Below are 17,647 nucleotides of genomic sequence, written 5' to 3'. Positions count from 1 at the left end.
AAGAAATGTGACTACAAAATTCTGTGATATTTCATTTTTCCCACTTGGAGTCTCTCTTAATAATACATAAACCTGCTCCTTTTTCTTACCTCAGAGTCTTTTGTTAGAAGGCTCATCTGTGCTTGTCTGATTCAAAGGAAGACCTTTGGCGTCTATTTATATGCAGTGTTGAAGACAGGATGCTGAGCAAGAAGGCTCTTGGATTTAACCCATTATGTCCATTTTTATGCTACATAAGGGATTTCAAGTTACATTCCTCCTATTGCTGGTTATCCTACAGGCATCTCTCCTGCTAGCATGGAAGCATGTGTTTTCAAAGGGTAGCACAGCTTTCCTCTCTTGGTGGAGAAAACTGGTATATTAAGAAGGATTTGCTCAATGTCCTTGTGTTGCTGCCCCAAACTGCAGTTTTGGATCCTGGGAATGCAAGGCTTTGTGCAGATGGATTTCACAAAGGGAACTGTGCCTTTCAAGGTGTCATTGCAACCTAATAATGAAAAATGAAGACAGAAAAGATACCTGTATTCTCTGATGCCTACATCTCCCTAAGATTATACTCAAGAACATATTCCTTTGAGGATATGCAAATTAAGTGCTTTGAGCCGACATTATGGGTTGAATTTACTTTATTACAAAAGTAGTTATGTTTTGGGGGCTATTTTAAAGGTAAATGAGCATGGACATGGGAAGTTTATTTTCTGTCTGTGCAATAATTCTTTAAGCTGCCTGGTGGCACATGTTGCTGGTCTCTTCCAGCCAGCTGGTGGGTTCCCAGGCAGAGTCTGTCACATGCTCACGTCACATGGAATCCCCATGCACTTGCAAATGCTCTGATCCCTGGAGGGGCATGGGCCTTTGGGAGCTGAAATGCTCAGTCGTTGCACCGAGATGCTCTGCTTAGGAATTCAGGGCACAATGTAAACCTAGCTGTGGATCCTGCCATTCCACTTTTTTTTTTTTCCCCTCCTTTTCATAAGTCCTGGATGTGATATGTTTCACAATGATATGTTTTGTCTTATGTTGTTGCTCTCAGATTGCACGTGTGAGAACACAGCATCTCGGAAAAGATTTACAAACACGGGTGCGGTGACTGATGGCACTTTATTTGTGAAGGAAAAGGCATATGTTTGCCTTGTGGTGTGTGGATCAAAATCCAGTGAAAAGTGAACTGACTACATCAGTAATAGGCGTGTTATATACCCCTTCCCCTCCCCCAAAATTAAAGGCAGGAAAATGCTGAATGCTATGTGGAGATAACATACAATTTATTGATTCTCTCTGTATGCTTTGTGGCTCTAATGGACTTTATGAAAACCCTAAGCCTGTCCATTTTATCTTTGTAAATAATTGACTGAGAACACTGTTCTAAATAGGATAAGTGGAATGAGATACATGCAAGGAGAAGACTGTACAAGTAATTATATGTATATGGTACATTTCAGCCTGTTTTGGCAAAGTTCAAATACATTTCTTCACAGTGTCTGAAAATTAGAGATCTAATTTTTGGCTCAAGTCTGTTGTCACAACTACCCTTAGCTCTACTGTAATTTGCATTTCAAGTATACTGGAATCTCTGAGCACCGCCTCTGTGTTGTATGATTACTGTTAATACTTGATTTCACAGTTATTTACAGCCTTGATGTATTGCTTGACTGTTGCTAATATCTCATTTACTATTCTGACCACCCTGAACAGCCCTTCTACATGCTACTTCCTGGGGTGTCTAGTCTTTTATCTCCTGGCTGTAAAGTCTAATTTCTCTCTGGCTGTAAAACAGTCTCATACCTTTGCATCAGAAATTATTTTTACTTTTGTGTTGCAGGGCTCAACACGGATACCAGGGAGCATAGCAACACTACGTCATAGTCAGAATATGGGGACCTTTAGTGTCCTAAGGAGTTGACTTGGAGAAGCTCAGGTTCATGCAGCTCCTGGTTCCAGCTAGGTGCAAGGCCACGTATATTCTGCCTAAGTTCAGGTTGCCACTGAAAGAAGAACTCCATCCTCTTGCTAGTGGCGTTCATTTCCCCCTGGTTTTTTGTGGTGGCACTTTGTTGACTCTTAAACTAGCCAGATGAAGGATTGATCCTGCTGCAAACTAATCTTGTACTTCTTCTGGCTTGTTTTTTGGGACAGTTCCCTAAACTGCTTTAGGATGCAGCTGTGAGAGACAAGTGTCAGCACAAACAATGTGGAGGAGCAAACGACCCAGCTCAGGAGGGAGAGCAGAAAGGATCATCACTTGTGGCATATGTCCTGGTTTATGCTACAGGTTTTGGTCTGTACACTCACTGGGGATTGGCAAATGGGCATTGCTACCTTGCATGAGTGATATTGACAGTCACTCACCTTTAAATGGCAGCAGGTTCTGTCCCCCCATTCACTTCATATTGACAGGCTCTGTCTTTTATGCAGGAGATGTATGTGAAGTCTGGCACTCCAGGCTTTGTAAGCTGTTCATCCCTGCTGCAAGCACCCAGTGGTACAGGTTACATAAAGCACTCTCTACAATGTAAACTAGCATAAGTAAATGCCTTATAGAAGATAAGCATAATTATCCAAACCCTTAAGTAGAAGCACCCATAACATTTGCCAAACAAAAATGCAGATAATTGGAATATCTGGCTTATCACATTCTGAAGTTGGCCTTTGGGATCTCAGAATCTCTGATTTTGTCTTCCTAGTTTGGTGAGTTGGATTTCCAGTTGGGATATTCTTTCAGCAGAGCTTAGTTTTTAAACTAGATCTATATTGGAACCTCCAAAGCCTTTGCATCAGGATCTGCCATGGAAGTTGTATTCCAAGATAAATCAGAGTACCATCTTGACTGCCATCACCAATGTGAGAGAATTAAGACATGTCTTTTAAGTAACCAAAGGGAGTGAAAAAAATATAGGTAACACCTCCCTCCAGGCTGCCTTACTTTTCCTAGACTGTCACAGGCCTCCAAAGGGTGTATTTCACATTGTGACTTTAAGTTACACAAATCTAACTTACCTGAAACCCTAGGCAGGCAGGCAGGAAACAGGCAATGTCACATCATGGACCATAGATTATGTCTGAACTGGATAATAAATCGTGATAGAGATTTATAATTCATTAACCTATTGAGTCAAATAGTTTTGACAAGACAGAATCTGAACTACAGAGGGCTACTGGTGGTGAAACAAAAGAAATGGGTGCTAAATGAAGTCTATGCTATTAAAGCATGCTGAGAATTTTGGCAAAGTTGATCATGGCAATCCCTGAAGAGCCTTACTCACTGGGCACTGATGGCTTCTGTTCTGACACAATTCACTTCCTTTTGTGACACTTACATTGGCTATCAAGCAGAAACTCAGCCACAGTTACAGGTAAATACACATTAGGAACTGAAGGGAGAAAGCTTTCCAGAAACATGCCAATTAACTGAAAACTAGATACTTTTAATTTTAGAATGTTTATGTGAATCTATACATGTTAGTGGACAGAAATGCATGTCTAAATACTCAGAAGTTTGCCCTGGAGTGATGTGGTAATTACCTGGTTATGAGTTGTGCATGTTAATTTCTGCACGTGATTTATCTGGTTTATCTGGCTTTTAAATACATATTTTCTTTCTTTATTTTTTTAATGTTCCTATTTTCACAACAGAGCACAGATAGCATTCCTATAATTATGAGTGCAGGCAAGAGTTGACAAGGAGAAGCAAGAGCTGAAGGTGAGGTAGTTTCTCAGTTAATCTGTGAGGAGAGATAACTGGCAATAACACGAAGCAGTGCAGAGATGTGGCCAGAGAGGCAAGCAGAAAGGATACTTTTATCAGCATTGTTTCAAAGCAGCTACTACAGTAAGTACTAAAAGAGGAAAAGAAGCAATTACAGTAGTGAAGTGTAACTGAATTTTGAAATGCCTTTTAATAATGTGCAGGACAGGAACTACATCTTTACCTGAGCAGCTGGAGCATGTTCTGGGTGTGTCTTGCTTACCTGCTTTCAAGAGAGACACAAATGCAGAGAAAAGATTTTGTTGAATTTGTAATTGAGAGCTTGTGCTTACGAATTTGTAAATAAGACCTATCATTAGAACTTTCAATGTTGCAAATGTTTTTGATAGTGGGGCCTGAGCTGGGCACAAACCCCTTCCATTGTCGATGTGTTTGAGTGCTTGTTTTGTCTGATAAGTAATCAAAGATACAGATGATATGATCCTTTAATATTCATTGTTATTTACTTCTGCAAGATTCAGCTGGTTTGCTCTGTGATTGCTTTTGTGAAAGAACTGCTGCATTGTAATCAATTTGCTGTGTGCATTTTAAAATGTCAGGGACATTTCTGTTATTTAACCTGCAGACTCATGCAGTATGGATGAGGCAGAGTTTTTGAAGTAAGGCTATTTTAAGGACTAACTTCAAAGAGGTTTCAGGTTGAGCATATCCAAGTACAGTATATGCTTTCTTATTGTTTGTTTGCTTTTTAATTTAAGGTAGAGATGCATTTCAGGCAGCAGCTAAGATGCATTAATTGAGGTATATTTTTTTCACTACACTGCTATTTGTCTGGTCATTCTTTTAAATGTGATAAATACACACACTATTGACTGTCATCACTTTTGAGTATTGACATTGTTTGAAAATTCATGGGAAATACTAAATATTTCTTTGCTATCAAAATACATATTTGAGTATAGAATTCAATTAAAGTTATAATCAAAAATAGTTAAAGAAACAAACTTCTCTGTGCACTAATTTGAAGAAAAAAATTTTAAATTGGAACTCCGTGGAGCTTTTGTAGATACGTAGGCCTCTCTTCACTGTTGGTTGAGTTTATTTAAAGAGCTTTTCTAGTCACCTTTGAACCTAAATGATTTCTCCAGATGTACAGAAGTGAACAATGTAAAAATCTTGCTGCTTCAGCAGAACAGGATCCAGCTGGCAGGGAACTGGATCTGCAAGTCATTGGTTACAGCTGTGTTTCGATTTATGTGATGGTTGAAAAAATAAATTACTGGATTAAATGGCTAGAAAGAGAACTCTTTGTTTAGCCCTTGTGTGGGGACTGAAAGTGTTTATGGTGCTGTTTTCTTCAGAGCCTTTGCAAAGTAAGCTGGACAAATAGACTTATTCAAAACTTGTCTGAAATGTTGTGCATTCAGCTTTATTTCTTTACAGAAGAAACTGTATGTTTTTGTATAATGCTGTCAGCCAGCAACCATTTTTAAGTTCTCTTGGCCTTTGAGAGTGGCAGTAGCATTTTAGCAATGTCTTGTAGGCATTGCAGTTTATCACTGGAAGGCAGTTTCCTTTCATTAAAGGTTTTCAAATGCATTTCTTGGCATGAACACAAATACATGTAGGGACTCTGTTAAACTCATAACTTTTTAATGGGTTTAATATTTCAGCTTTGTATACCACTTACCTTTTGCTCTACATAATAGTGCTGATGTAATTGTAAATTGGGTGCACAATAATTTACAGAGCAGGCACAATGAAATCAGAAACTAATGCCAAAGTGTTTGGATTATCGCATATCTTATTTTAATGTTCTAACTATGGTGATTATGTCTTATTACCTGATATCCTGATTCTTCAAAGATTTACATGCTTAATTTTACTGAACAGTTCCACTTTTCTTGACAGGACTGAATGGTGCATAGAGCCCATCACAGCTTTGTTAGCTATTTTGATAAGAAATGTGTTGGGTTTTTTTTTAATCTTTATACAATTAGGGTCCTTTGAAATCTCACAAACTGCTTTTTCTGCCACAGGTAGCTTGGGTTGAAGGAGTTGAGATGCAACGTCTTCCAGCTCCATTGAAGTCACTGGGCATTTTGCCACTAGCTCCTCTTAGGCTACAATTTCACTTTAAAAAGTGTATTTTAATGTTTTTGCTTATAACCAATATCCCAAGCCCCACAAGTGATTTTTCTTAAGTAGTGAAACTGCTAGTGAAGTGATAGGCTACTAAATGTGAACAGGAGATTTGATATTAGGCCAACAGGAGTTTTGAAGGCTTCTTGCAGGAGCTATGGAGAGCAAAATAATAGCACAGAACTTTCAGTCATAACAGACAGTGAGCATATAGTGCATTTTTTAAAGATTTATCTGGCTTTCAGCATAATAGTTTGCAAAGCCAAGAGCTTTTCAGCACTTATATCTGTTTATTCAGCAATATTTCCCAGTAATTATTTTGGGCTGACCATTAGTTTCCTTTTACAGTCATAAAGCAGGCTGTAGATGTAGCCGGGTATCAGTTACATCCTATTTATTAAAACATTTCTAAAACGGTGCATAAACGTGGAAAATTATGGTTGTGATTAGATCATAATTGTTGTCCTATCAAGATCTAATTACTTTTAAAAAAACAGTTTTCACGACTAGTTTTCAAATATTGCCTTTTTAAAATCCTACAAAGAGCTGACCAAGGAAAGCTAAATGCCAGAACAGGAGTTCCAAGGGAAAAATGAAATCAAACAAGTTGGCCAAGTTCCATCACAAGCCACCCTCAGAAATACCAGAGAGAGGCTTAAAATATTTTAAATAGAATATTTCCCCTCCCCCCGTTTCTTTTATTGTTGTCCCCGAGCAGCATTATTACATTAGGAGCCATGCGACAGAAAGTCGTGGTGATGCAGAATAAATAACCATAATGTATCAAAAGCAGACAAAGGTGTGATTGATCTGTCTGGAATTGGCAGACTCTTTCGCTGTGTCAGGCTGTTTCTTTGATCAATGAAGGTATAGCCTCTGACCTTTAAAAAAAATCAATGAGATTGATTGAAAGGAGAGAGAGAACTATGAGAATGCAGGATAGCTTTAACCTTCACTGTCTAGAAAATTTAAAATATTCTGGTTTTGCAGGCATTGAACCTATTTTGTATTTTCTTTCAAAAATGCTCTGCTTTTCCCCAGACTGCTTTTGCAACCCTTAAAAACAAGGTTTTAGAAATGTTGTGTCTGAATGTTTCTCACAAATGTTTATCTTTAGATTGCATTGTTAAGAAAATAGGAGTGTTTTGTCCTACAGCAGAATTCTGTACATTCTCGTAGTGTTTGCAGCACGTACAAAATACCCTTAATTTCCTTTTACAAACTTGAATTTTTATGTGGAAATACGCACTCCAGAATCAGTGCTCAGAGAAATGGTCCAGGTCATTTCAGAGACATTATCCACCCAAATAAAGGGACTTGTATTGCCCTATTTCAGGATCAGGCCCACTGGTGATTGCAACAATAGTGTGTAACCAGCATGGAGGGGTGACTTCTGGGAAGAGACAGCATTTTTTAGTGATCTAGTTCTATGTAATCTTGTGTTTTTATCAATTATATATATATATATATATGTATATGTGTGTGTGTGTATGCAGGTATACCAACAGATCAGGAAACAGTAAAAATGTCATATTGGATTAAAATAGTGCTTGGCACTTTATGTCTTTCTTATTGAACAGACTACAAATGCAGACCCAGCTGTTTAGGCAAAAACAGGGTCTTGAACAGTTGGAATTTCATTTTAGTACCAGGCCCTTCCTTTCTTAGCATTGTGGTGATGCTGTATTAAGTAGTAACACAAAGCAATTAGTGAAGTAAGTATAAAAAAGTGTTCGTAAATAGAAAAGTTAATTCATTCATTACTTCATGCTCTCACAGCTCAAGGAAACAGGTCAAAAGAGTATGCATATCACAGTGGTTTGTTTTCACAAATAACTACTTTTTTAATTGAAAGTGTTGGTAAAATCAAGGTCTACTGAATAGAATTCACACAAAAAGTAATTCAAACTGCAATAATTTCTGCTGTCATATGTCTGTGTTTTAATAAAGGGCAGGTAAATTGACAAGTCAGCAAGGAGATGGTATAATAGCATTTCTTGAGTAAGATGGAGCTTGCGTAGGAAGAAAAAGATATTGCTGTTTCTCTGTAATTTTATTTCTGTGATTTCCTTTCTGTAATAGATTGTGTAGGCTATACATATTTTCAGTGCTTCATGATCAGGTGGGAATTTCAGCTAAGTTAAAAAAGGCACTCTTGCTAAATTAAAATATGAATTCTGAATGTAGAATTTCTAAACAAGAAAATAGAAGGGTAGGGTTTTTTATGGCAAATCTGAGACTAGATAGCTGTGGGAATTTTCTGAAGTCTTTATCCCCTTGCTGTTCATCAGTGAGATGAGAAGGTGTACAGAACTGTGGTGTAGGTCATTCCAACTAGGCATAGGTCATTCTAGCAGTGTTACTCTTCTAAGTCATTTAAATGCTAAATTAAGAGTATCTTTATTTTATTAATATCCTTTACATGTGCAATGTGATGAAGAAACTTTTGCTTCTAGGAAAAGGAAAGGGATGAGTGTGTTATGTCCTAGTTCGGGCACACTGAGGATGTGAAGATGAGAACTGTAAAATCAGAATAACATTTGATATTAGTGCATTTCTCTCTTCCTGTTAGATATGTTCTGATTTTGCTCCAATGGTATCTAATTGTTCTCATCACATTCTCTTAACATTACTGTCTGTTATTCCAGATTCCAGAGAGTCCTTATCTGTCACACAAAGTTTGTGTTGATATTGCAAATCGCCTCACTCTTTCTGTTTAAGAAACAAAAGGCTCATCCTGTATTTGAGCAAGTTCTCATATCTGACATGCATGTCCAGCCTCACCTCTCCTTCCCCTTCATCCAGAAGTAATAATCCAGGAAACGTCTTCTTTTTGCTTCTTTTCTTCCTTCTCTTTTTTTTTTTTTTTTTATTTTTTTTTATTTTATTTTTTTTTTAATTTTTTTTTTCTTTTTTTGGGTGCTTTCAGCAATGGCTGCTCCCCTTTCTGTTCGTTACAGACACAATCTGCATCTTTCCAGTGTGGATGTGGATGCTGTCCCCTTGTGGATGATGCTCACACTCTGAGCTGCTGCCTGCAAAACTGAGCAGTGCCCTTCAGCCAGTTTAAGGTGGTGTCTGATGCAGTGCATTCATTTAGCATTACTAAAGGACAAAATTAAGATTCTTTTTGTTTCTCATTGCCCTGCCAGCTAAAGCTTTCCCAGAAAAGAGGCAAAGCTGAGGTCATTTTTTTTCCATCTGTGAGGGGTCAGTGACTGCAACCAAGCTGTTCCTGGCTGAGGTATAAGCCTGTTAAAAAGCACCTATGCTAGCAGCTGAATCATTTTCAAGACCAATTTTTTATATTTCTACTAATGAAAACAGCGGGTCATTAAATCCAGCAGTCGATTTCCAATTATAACCTGTTTTGGACAGCACGGACCCCTGCCCAGACAGACCTCCAACCTCAGCCTTTTCCTCTGCCATAAGACCCTTGTTTGCTGACCCTGTCCCATACCCACTGGCAGCATCTCTAGGAGCACAAATTCCTCCCCAAAATACCATTGCTATTTGGTATTCTCAATGCTGCCCGGACTGGGGTTGTCCAGATGAGAAGTATATCTATGGTTAAAAAAGGTGTGGTTCTGCTTGGAAACAGAGGCAGTGTGTACAGGCAGTGATGTAAGTGTAAATGTACCGGGGTTTTCTTTCGCTATTGTTATTTAAGTCTAACAGAATAAATCAGACTTAAGAGACCTGAATTCTGGATACCTGCTACCTGGATTCTTTCTTTCCTCCTGAGAAAATGAGAGACGGATATGTGAGAATTGCTGGAGCATTTTTATGAAAAGCTCTTAGATCTTTTCCTGCACAGGGAAAAAAAAAAAAGTTTAACGGTTGACATTTAATCTTCATACAGCAAATAATAATTACAGTCAAGAATTTAAAGTGGTTCTGCTCATAGTCAAGCTGATGGTTCTTTTCTCCTTGCATTGAATGAGGATTTACTGTACTGTGGATGCAAAATGTAAATGATGGGCAATTCTGTGAAATTCAGACATGCACACAAAACTGTCTTTCCAACTTTTTCACACTTACCTTCAAACTGAAAATGGATTTTCCTGGTGGCTGATTAACCAGAAATGAGTTGTTTCTAACTAGGTTGAGGGGAGGAGGGCTCTGTAATATTGGATTAGTGAAAGGAGTGAACAGCTTCAGTTTAATTCAACTAGTCTTCTATTTTTAATCTCCAAGGAAACAGCTGAGTTGAATGTTAATTAAACAGCAGTCTTTGATCCACCCAGCCACTCCCGGAGGCATAATAATAATATATAAGTGCACAGCAGCACATATATAATAGGTACACTTAAAGGACTGCATCTAATCTCACCATATTCACATTTAAAACATTTCTTGCTGACCCACTCTTATATTATTTAAATAGGGAAAGGAAAAAAGAGGAGAAAATGCTAAGCTAAACTTTGATGGTCTGAAGGTAGGGCAGCAGAGCAAGTGTGAGTTCCTATTACGAGGACGTATAAGGGTTAATGATTAGAAGAGTGGAATCAGGAAAGACCTTAAGCCCAGATCTATGACAGTGGTAATTGAGCTGATTGATTACGACATCTCGTTTCAGACGACTATTGATTTAATCTAGTCTGCAGTCCCATTGGCCCCAGAGGTGCTCCCGAGTGAGGCTCAGCACTTGAACCTGGGTACTCTTCCCTACTCACCGTCTGGATATAAATTTCCAGAATCTGCAACCATTTATAATTTTCACTCATCTTCATCCTTTTATTCACAAGCTTCTAATTTCATCAGGCTAATGTTTTTAACCATTGAGGGGAGAGGCACAGGGAAAATGAAGTGGCACAGACTGAAAAGGGTGGGTTTAAAAAAAAAAAAAAGGCAAGGCAGAGAGCCGGGGCTCTGTGGCCAGTATTTGCATCTGTTGTCTCTGATTCGCAGAGCTAGAAAAGGCTGCTTTTGGAGGCAGTCCACAAAGCTGGGCTATCAGTAGGCAGTTTGCTGTACGCGCACGTTCAATTATTAAAATAGTAGACTTTTTTTTCTTTCTGATAGCCATAGCGAGGTCATGACATTAATTTATCCAGGGTATTGTGGGTAACTATACAGAAAAAAAGCATAAAGGGCACAGATGCTGGAGCAGCAAAAAATGGATGGGTCTGAGCAAAAGGAGATTAAGAGGCGATGACCAATCTAATGTACGTATAGCAGTAAGAAGCCGGCATCCGTCACAGACTGTTGATGGCAATAAGTATTTTAAGCCATGCTGTGCATGTGGTAATTTTTTTTTTTTTTTTTTGTACCTCAGTAACTGCTAAGCTGAATGCTGTAATCCTGTATTTTTTCAGTTTCCCAAATCTGATTTTGGTCTTGTTTTTGTTGTCTCATGCTTGGCATTCTTCGCTCGCTCTCTGTCTGTGGGTGTGTGTCTGTCTCCGTCTCTCCCTTTTCTCTGAGATTACAAACTTAACTGTTTCCTAATTGTCTACTTTCCTCCATCCTTTTCCTAAGAAATTAATCACCATTGCCACGACTGGTCCCAAGCACGCACTAACTGGGTTTAGGGCGTGTACCTGGCGTTTTGGCTGTCTTCCTTTACTTTGGGGCTGTGTGGCATTTTCTTTTGGACCTTTCCTGCAAGTGGATGCCCTTCCCATTCGCTGCTGCTGCCGTAAGGTTGCCAAAAGGCTACCTGAGCCGGGAATGCAGCGCTGCATCCTGGGACCTGCCCGCCCGGCTACGCCGAGGGCTTCCACGGCACCAGGCAGCTCTGAGAATTGGCTGGTGAATTGCGTATCACCTGTCCCCCCCCTCCCCGTCTGGTAAATAATTTCTATACCGCGAATCACAGTGGTGTGGTATTGTCTGGAAAAGTAATTCCCAAATACTGTTGGCGTAAAAAAGGGAAAAGCCGAAAGACTGTCAACACCGTAAGCCATTAAAGTCCCTTGCCTTAAGAACAAAGGAACAAGGTAAAAATGCACACAATGATTATGCTCTGTGGATTTTCATAGCCTGTCAGACAACTTGTGCCTGTGTTTCAGTTATCAGCCTTTGTGCTTTGTTTTGTGTTGTGTATTTTCTATACGTGTCTCGAGTTTCTCTGTGTGTGTATTCGGTGTACGTGTATGTGTTCAGACTTCTCTACCAAAATGGAGCAAATACCATACAGAAAATTACACAAGTGAGGCTCAAACATGCATTTTCAGTACTCAGTGTGGTGGTGCGGGTGTATTGCCATTGTTCTCTTGCAGTGCTTCCTCTGACACAAGCAACTTCTATTTTTTATTTTATTTTAACTAAGAAGTCTAAAATAAAAGAAAAGAAAAAGAGGAAAAAATTTTCTTAGTCCAGTTAAATGCCAGTTGAAGCCCAGAAACTCACGATTTCAGCACAGTGAATGGTGATTCAGACCCTGGCAGGGTTTTGGCTATGAGACAATTCCTACTTATAAAGAGTACAATGAAGGGAGGGGGGAAGATAGCGTTAATTTTGAGGAAGATTAATATTAGTCTTTTAATGTTCATTATTTTCTGAAGAAGTGAATCCTTGTAGCTTTTGAGAGCTAGTGTGTCCTTCCCACTGGTATTTATTCGAGCAAAGGAAAAAATGAAGAAGGCGTAGAATAAACTCCTAAGACTGTTCAAGAATTACTGGCATTATTTCTCTCTACATCACGTGTGAGCCTGGGTTGCCTGCTATTCCTGAGGCAGAGGATCGAGGATGAAAGTCTGTGTGTCAGAGCCTGTTTTCACAACTGCATTTGGAGATCTGTCTTATTGATTAGGAAAAAAAGGGGGTGGGAATAGGAGTGTGAGGTGAGGGGAGGACCGACTGACTACTGGCTTATTGCAGCTCAAGACATTTTCTTCCGGAAAGATGTCAAACAACTGAGACACAGCAACAGAGGAAGTAGAAAGGTGGAAAAATAAGAAGAGGGACCCTTTGGAAGAAATGAAGGCATTCCTTATGAGAGCCTTGAGGTTTTTTGTTTTCTTTTTTCTTCTAACATCTGACCCACAAGGGCTAGAGTGACAGCGTCATGCAAATGCTGCAGTCCAGCAGGTCTGAGAGAGGGTGGATGCTAGAGAGTGAGTTAATGTTAATGATGAGTGCAGTGAAAATACCAGCCGATACCACCCCCTCCACACACAACTGCTCTGAGTCAGCATCCGCTGCTTTGCCGTGCCTTTCTGTGCGTGTGTGTGTGTGTGCGTGCGCATGTGTGTGTGTGTGTGTGTGTGTGTGTGTGTGTGCGCTGTGACCGTGTGTGTGTGCGTGGAAGGTAAAGCCAGTCAGTCAGTGAGAAGCAAAGGTACGTTTGAGAGCAACTAAAATCTGACTGATTTCCATCTTCAGAGCATCAGATGTATTCCCTAAAGAGGATGGGTCTATGCGATGGGGGTGGTATAATTATGTTAATGTCATATTTATAGAGGGGAGAGATTTTTCATTCTAATTATTGATTTGAAAGCTGTGGTCAAAATTGTTTGTTAAATCATGATCAGCTTTAAGAAAAGAAATTGAATGAAATCTAGGGACTGCTATACATATATATCTCTCTCATATATATATATTCTGTTTCATTTAACTATTTTGTGTCTGGGGCATAACTGATTGAATGGTGCACAGTGACAAAGAAACGGCTCTTATATAATGTTGCATAATATCATCAGCTGAAATAATATTGTAAATAATCAAAAATGTTCTGAAATCTGAAGTATCAGTCTGGAGGGGAGGGTGAAGGGCAGGGGTGGGGGTGGGGGGCATTGGCAAATCTTTTCTTCGGCAGAGCACTCTGTACAGCTTTCTTGTAAATGGATGGTTCACCTGTTCGACCAGCAGAGATTCTAATTCTTCCCCCCCTTCTCTTTTTTTTTTCCCCTTTTTAAAGCTGAACGGCTTCCTGAAGAGCTCTGAGTTTTCTATGCCAGATTCTGCTCCAGTGGCTAGGACCTTTATGGCTGCTGTTTCTTTTGCTCTGGGATCTGATGGAGGAAAAAAAAAAAAAAAAAGCCACGATGGATCCTGTCCCTAAAGTAGAAATTTTCTTTTTCGTTCTGCAAACAAGGCTAAAGATCGGAGGAGAATGAATGCAAAAGTAATTCAGGATTGTGGTCGTGCCATTAAAAGTGTTCGGCTTCAGGACAAATTATTTGGGAAATCCGAGCATTTCTTCTTACTGTATCGACAGTATTTGAAAGTTATGTGTGCTTTGAGTGATCTGGTTCAAGTGACAACAATCTCTGCATGTCAATGTTTGCTGCAGCTTATGGAGTGAAGGCTAGTTTTGCCATTGGAAAGGAAGAAGCTTTTTCTAGCAGTCTGTAGAAGGATTAAATGTTGAACGTGGGGAACAGGCAAAAAGTGAATACACGCCCAAAGGTTATCCTTGCATCGTGAATGGGTTTAAAGTACTCTGTAACCCAGGGCCCACCTGAACAGTAGGACTAAAAGTATAATGGGGAAATATTTCAATTAGAACCCCCTTAACAAGCATTTAATCCTTCTTTCAGGCATTAAGGAAATAGAATAAAATTGTTACTGTACAAATCTGCTGGAAGCAGATTTTAACCCATTCGTAGACGCTTCCCTCTGATGCATTATAGTAACACAGCTCCTTGCGAGACAAGGCAGTGAAGATTTTTATCCTGTGTTCTTTGTTTTTTCTTTTCAAAAGTTAAGGACTATACTCTCAGAAAAGTCTGTTCGGTCAGCTGATACATTGTTTGAATGTATGTATGTGTCTTGCCTGCTTATTTGATCTTTTCTGCCCCCTACTTGAAACTGTGATTTGTTTATTTGGGGGGAAGGAGGTGGTGTTGATTTGGGGAGGGGGGGGACATTGGTGTTCGGGTTTCTTTGGAGTTTGTTTTTTTTTTTTTTCTATTTAACAATAGCAGTGAAAGTTTTGGTGACAGCGATTATGACTACTAAACAATTCAGTTTATTGGAAGACGAATTCTACTGGATCATATTGGACTTTTCCTAGTCCCTGAGACCCTAACTTGTGAGGTTTTTTAGCAACAATCACAAGTCAGGCTCTTGGGACCTAGGCGGAGGGGAACCAGCAGCTTTGGACTGTGATTGTTTCTCTGCAGAATTTAGAGAACCAAAGGAGCTTTCTTTGCCTGGAAGGGTGAAAAGGAAAATATACCTATTTCAAATGTTAAGCATCAGAACTGTTCCTAAAAAAAAAAAAAAAAAAAAAAAAAAGAAAAAAAAAAAAGAAAGAAAGAAAGAAAGAAAGAAAAAAATCTAAACTGTTACCCATTGTACAACATTACAACATTAGGATGTTACATATTTATATGTTTAGAAAACTGGACTAGATGTCATGTAACATTTAAGATTAAAATGTAACTTGAATTTTAGTTTGCACCTAAAAACTCCCTCAAACAACAAAAACAAGACCCCGACTCAAAACAGATACTAAATATGCAAAAGACTTTCAACCATAATATTAATACTATTATTATTATAGATAATTCTGACAGATAATTACCACAAAGTATATATATTTATCCTTCCTGTTACATCATTAATTGACTTTTAAAGCATAAAACACAAACACTGATGTTTGAGGCCTAGAAAACATTCATTCTGTTGTTTGAATAATGATTTCAGTCTACAGGAAAACTGTTGCTTAGCTTTTCCTGTAACGTGGAACAAAGAGTATTTTGTAGTTAGTTGCCATCCTTTTTCTTTGTCCAAGTGAGAACACAATGTCATTTAAAATATTCTCTCATTTAATTTACATTTTAATCTGAAAGAGAAAATTTGTTTTAAAATCATGCTATAGCATTAACATCCCTTTGCACTCAGAAACATATTTCTTGTACCTGCTCAATTTAAAATGAACCTACAATACTCTAAGCACCCGACTCAACTTCTAACTTCTCCATCACTTCTTATATTTTTTATCCCTCTGAAAAGAAGAATGTGAGCTGTAGCTTGTCCCTCATGTGTTAAATCCTTCACTGACTGCATAAGGAGATTCACAAGCACATGAGCTATTCTGCACTGCTTGTTTGTCTCAAACATCTGATCTAAAACATGTAATCTGATTTGTGTTTCTTAATACTTTATAGGTGAGTTAGTTCTGAGTTATTTTTTCTGTTTCCTGTGTCTAACCAAGATGCTGCAGGACTTTGTTGATACATCAGACTTCACTGAAACAAAGGCTTCACACAGATCAGGCATCTAAACTATTTGTTCATTTCAAAAGTGGTATTTTGGCTGCAGTATATTTTTTCCACTTGTGTGGGAGGAATTGTGTTTTATTGTAAGCATCAACACTATTGTTAAAATAAATTGTTCTTATCTGTTAGTATAATACTTTTTCTTCTTGTGTTGTTTTCTTAAGAGAAAGAAACTATGCTCAGTACATAGTTTTCAAGTTGCTCAAGATATAATTAGCCTTTAAATAGTCATAAAAAATATTGCCTTAGCAATTACAATGATGATACAGTTCCTGTAAATATGTAATTCTTTTCTTCATAAACTGTCAATCCCACATGCTAAGAACACCCAAAAGAGCTACTTGCAAAAATTTAGATACAGAGGCCACTTTTTAAATACAGATGTGATATTTAATGTTGACTTCTGTTTAGGCAATATAGGAAAAATAGATATGAATGTGTATAGGAAAGACAAATACACCCAGATATATGCTAAACTATACTCCTGAAGCACTTTGTTAGGAATTTATACATATTCTGTAGCAGTTTTCAATACTGAAAACAGGTTATTTAAGATACTGATCAGGTGAACACATATTCTGTTCATTCGAACTGTATAATGCGATAAAACTATATTGTGTGTTGGTATATACATGTCAATATACTATTTAAATTACATGTAGTATTTATCAAAATAAAAATCCTTGTAGATTAAATCAGCTGTACAATGCACCCATGTATGCATTTATTTTTTGATCAGCAAAATTTACTTGAATGAGGATAGTTCACATTCAGCACTCTGAATTAATTTTGCATTTAACATTGTGTGTATAATGAAGGTGAAACTGTGATGTGAAATGTTTTGTCTCTGTCAGTCTGAAGATTTCGACTATGCTCTGCCCTGCATTGAGAGTGAGAAGAAAATGAATCACTAGAAACCCCTGCCTGGCGTATTTGGTGCTCCAGCAAAAGTGGTGAATATGCAGTCCTGCCTCTGCATTACTGCTTGAACTGGGATGACTCCAGTGGCTCCAGTCTGCCCAGCATACTCACTGCTGCCCCTTGCCATAGTGATGGCAAAGTTGGTGCACTGCCTGCCTCTTTTCCTGCTCCCTCTTCTTCCCCAGAGCAGCACAGTCAGCCCAACCTCAGGTACACAGGTAGGGCAGAGGTGGATGGAGGGGAGGGACAAGCAGGATCTTCACTCAGGCAGAATTTCCACCAAGATCAGCAACGTGTTTCCATGTCCTGGGACTGCGTGGCAACACCTACAGAGACCATGCAGGAAGCACTCCCATTTACCCAGTGACAGTATATGAAAGCTGTCTCTATTAGCACAAATAAATAGAAAGCATCATCTTTAGTACGCTGTGCTTAGATATATGTACAGAATTTCAATACATTTCTATATATAGGAATCATATATTTCTATACAACTTGATGTTGTTTCAGTGCAAAATGCATTTAAATGCTCTTTAATAAGTGATTTCAGAGTAATCAGCTTGTGCTACAACAAAAACAAAAAACAAAAACACAAGCTCTTGCAAAGGGGGAGGAAGAGAGAGAGAGAGAGAGTGAAAAAGATGTGTGGTGCATACAAAAAAGGACTGATATTAACAATTCGATGGGTTCCTAGCTGGTGGAGCAG

At 38.6% G+C, this 17,647-nt stretch overlaps 1 protein-coding gene across 32 annotated transcripts in view; it reads left to right on the top strand.

Annotated features, from left to right (window-relative positions):
• Window positions 1-16,154, top strand: part of LOC148224620 (uncharacterized) — a 319,037-nt gene extending 302,883 nt beyond the window's left edge. For 24 of the 32 annotated variants that reach the window (XR_015800080.1, XR_015800097.1, XR_015800069.1 and 21 more), the window contains 2 exons: window positions 12,674-12,801; window positions 13,713-16,154. The gene's annotated coding sequence lies outside the window, so the exon portion shown is untranslated. Of the gene's footprint in view, window positions 1-10,751; window positions 11,017-11,053; window positions 11,791-12,673; window positions 12,910-13,712 lie in introns of those variants that run through there. The other 8 variants (XR_015800164.1, XR_015800105.1, XR_015800086.1 and 5 more) reach the window with 5 other exon arrangements.
• The last annotated feature ends 1,493 nt before the right edge of the window (window positions 16,155-17,647 follow it).

The sequence above is a fragment of the Sturnus vulgaris genome, chromosome 2 (assembly GCF_052056855.1).
Source record: "Sturnus vulgaris isolate bStuVul1 chromosome 2, bStuVul1.hap1, whole genome shotgun sequence".
Lineage (NCBI taxonomy): Eukaryota > Metazoa > Chordata > Aves > Passeriformes > Sturnidae > Sturnus > Sturnus vulgaris.
This window is presented reverse-complemented; position numbering and strand designations above follow the sequence as displayed.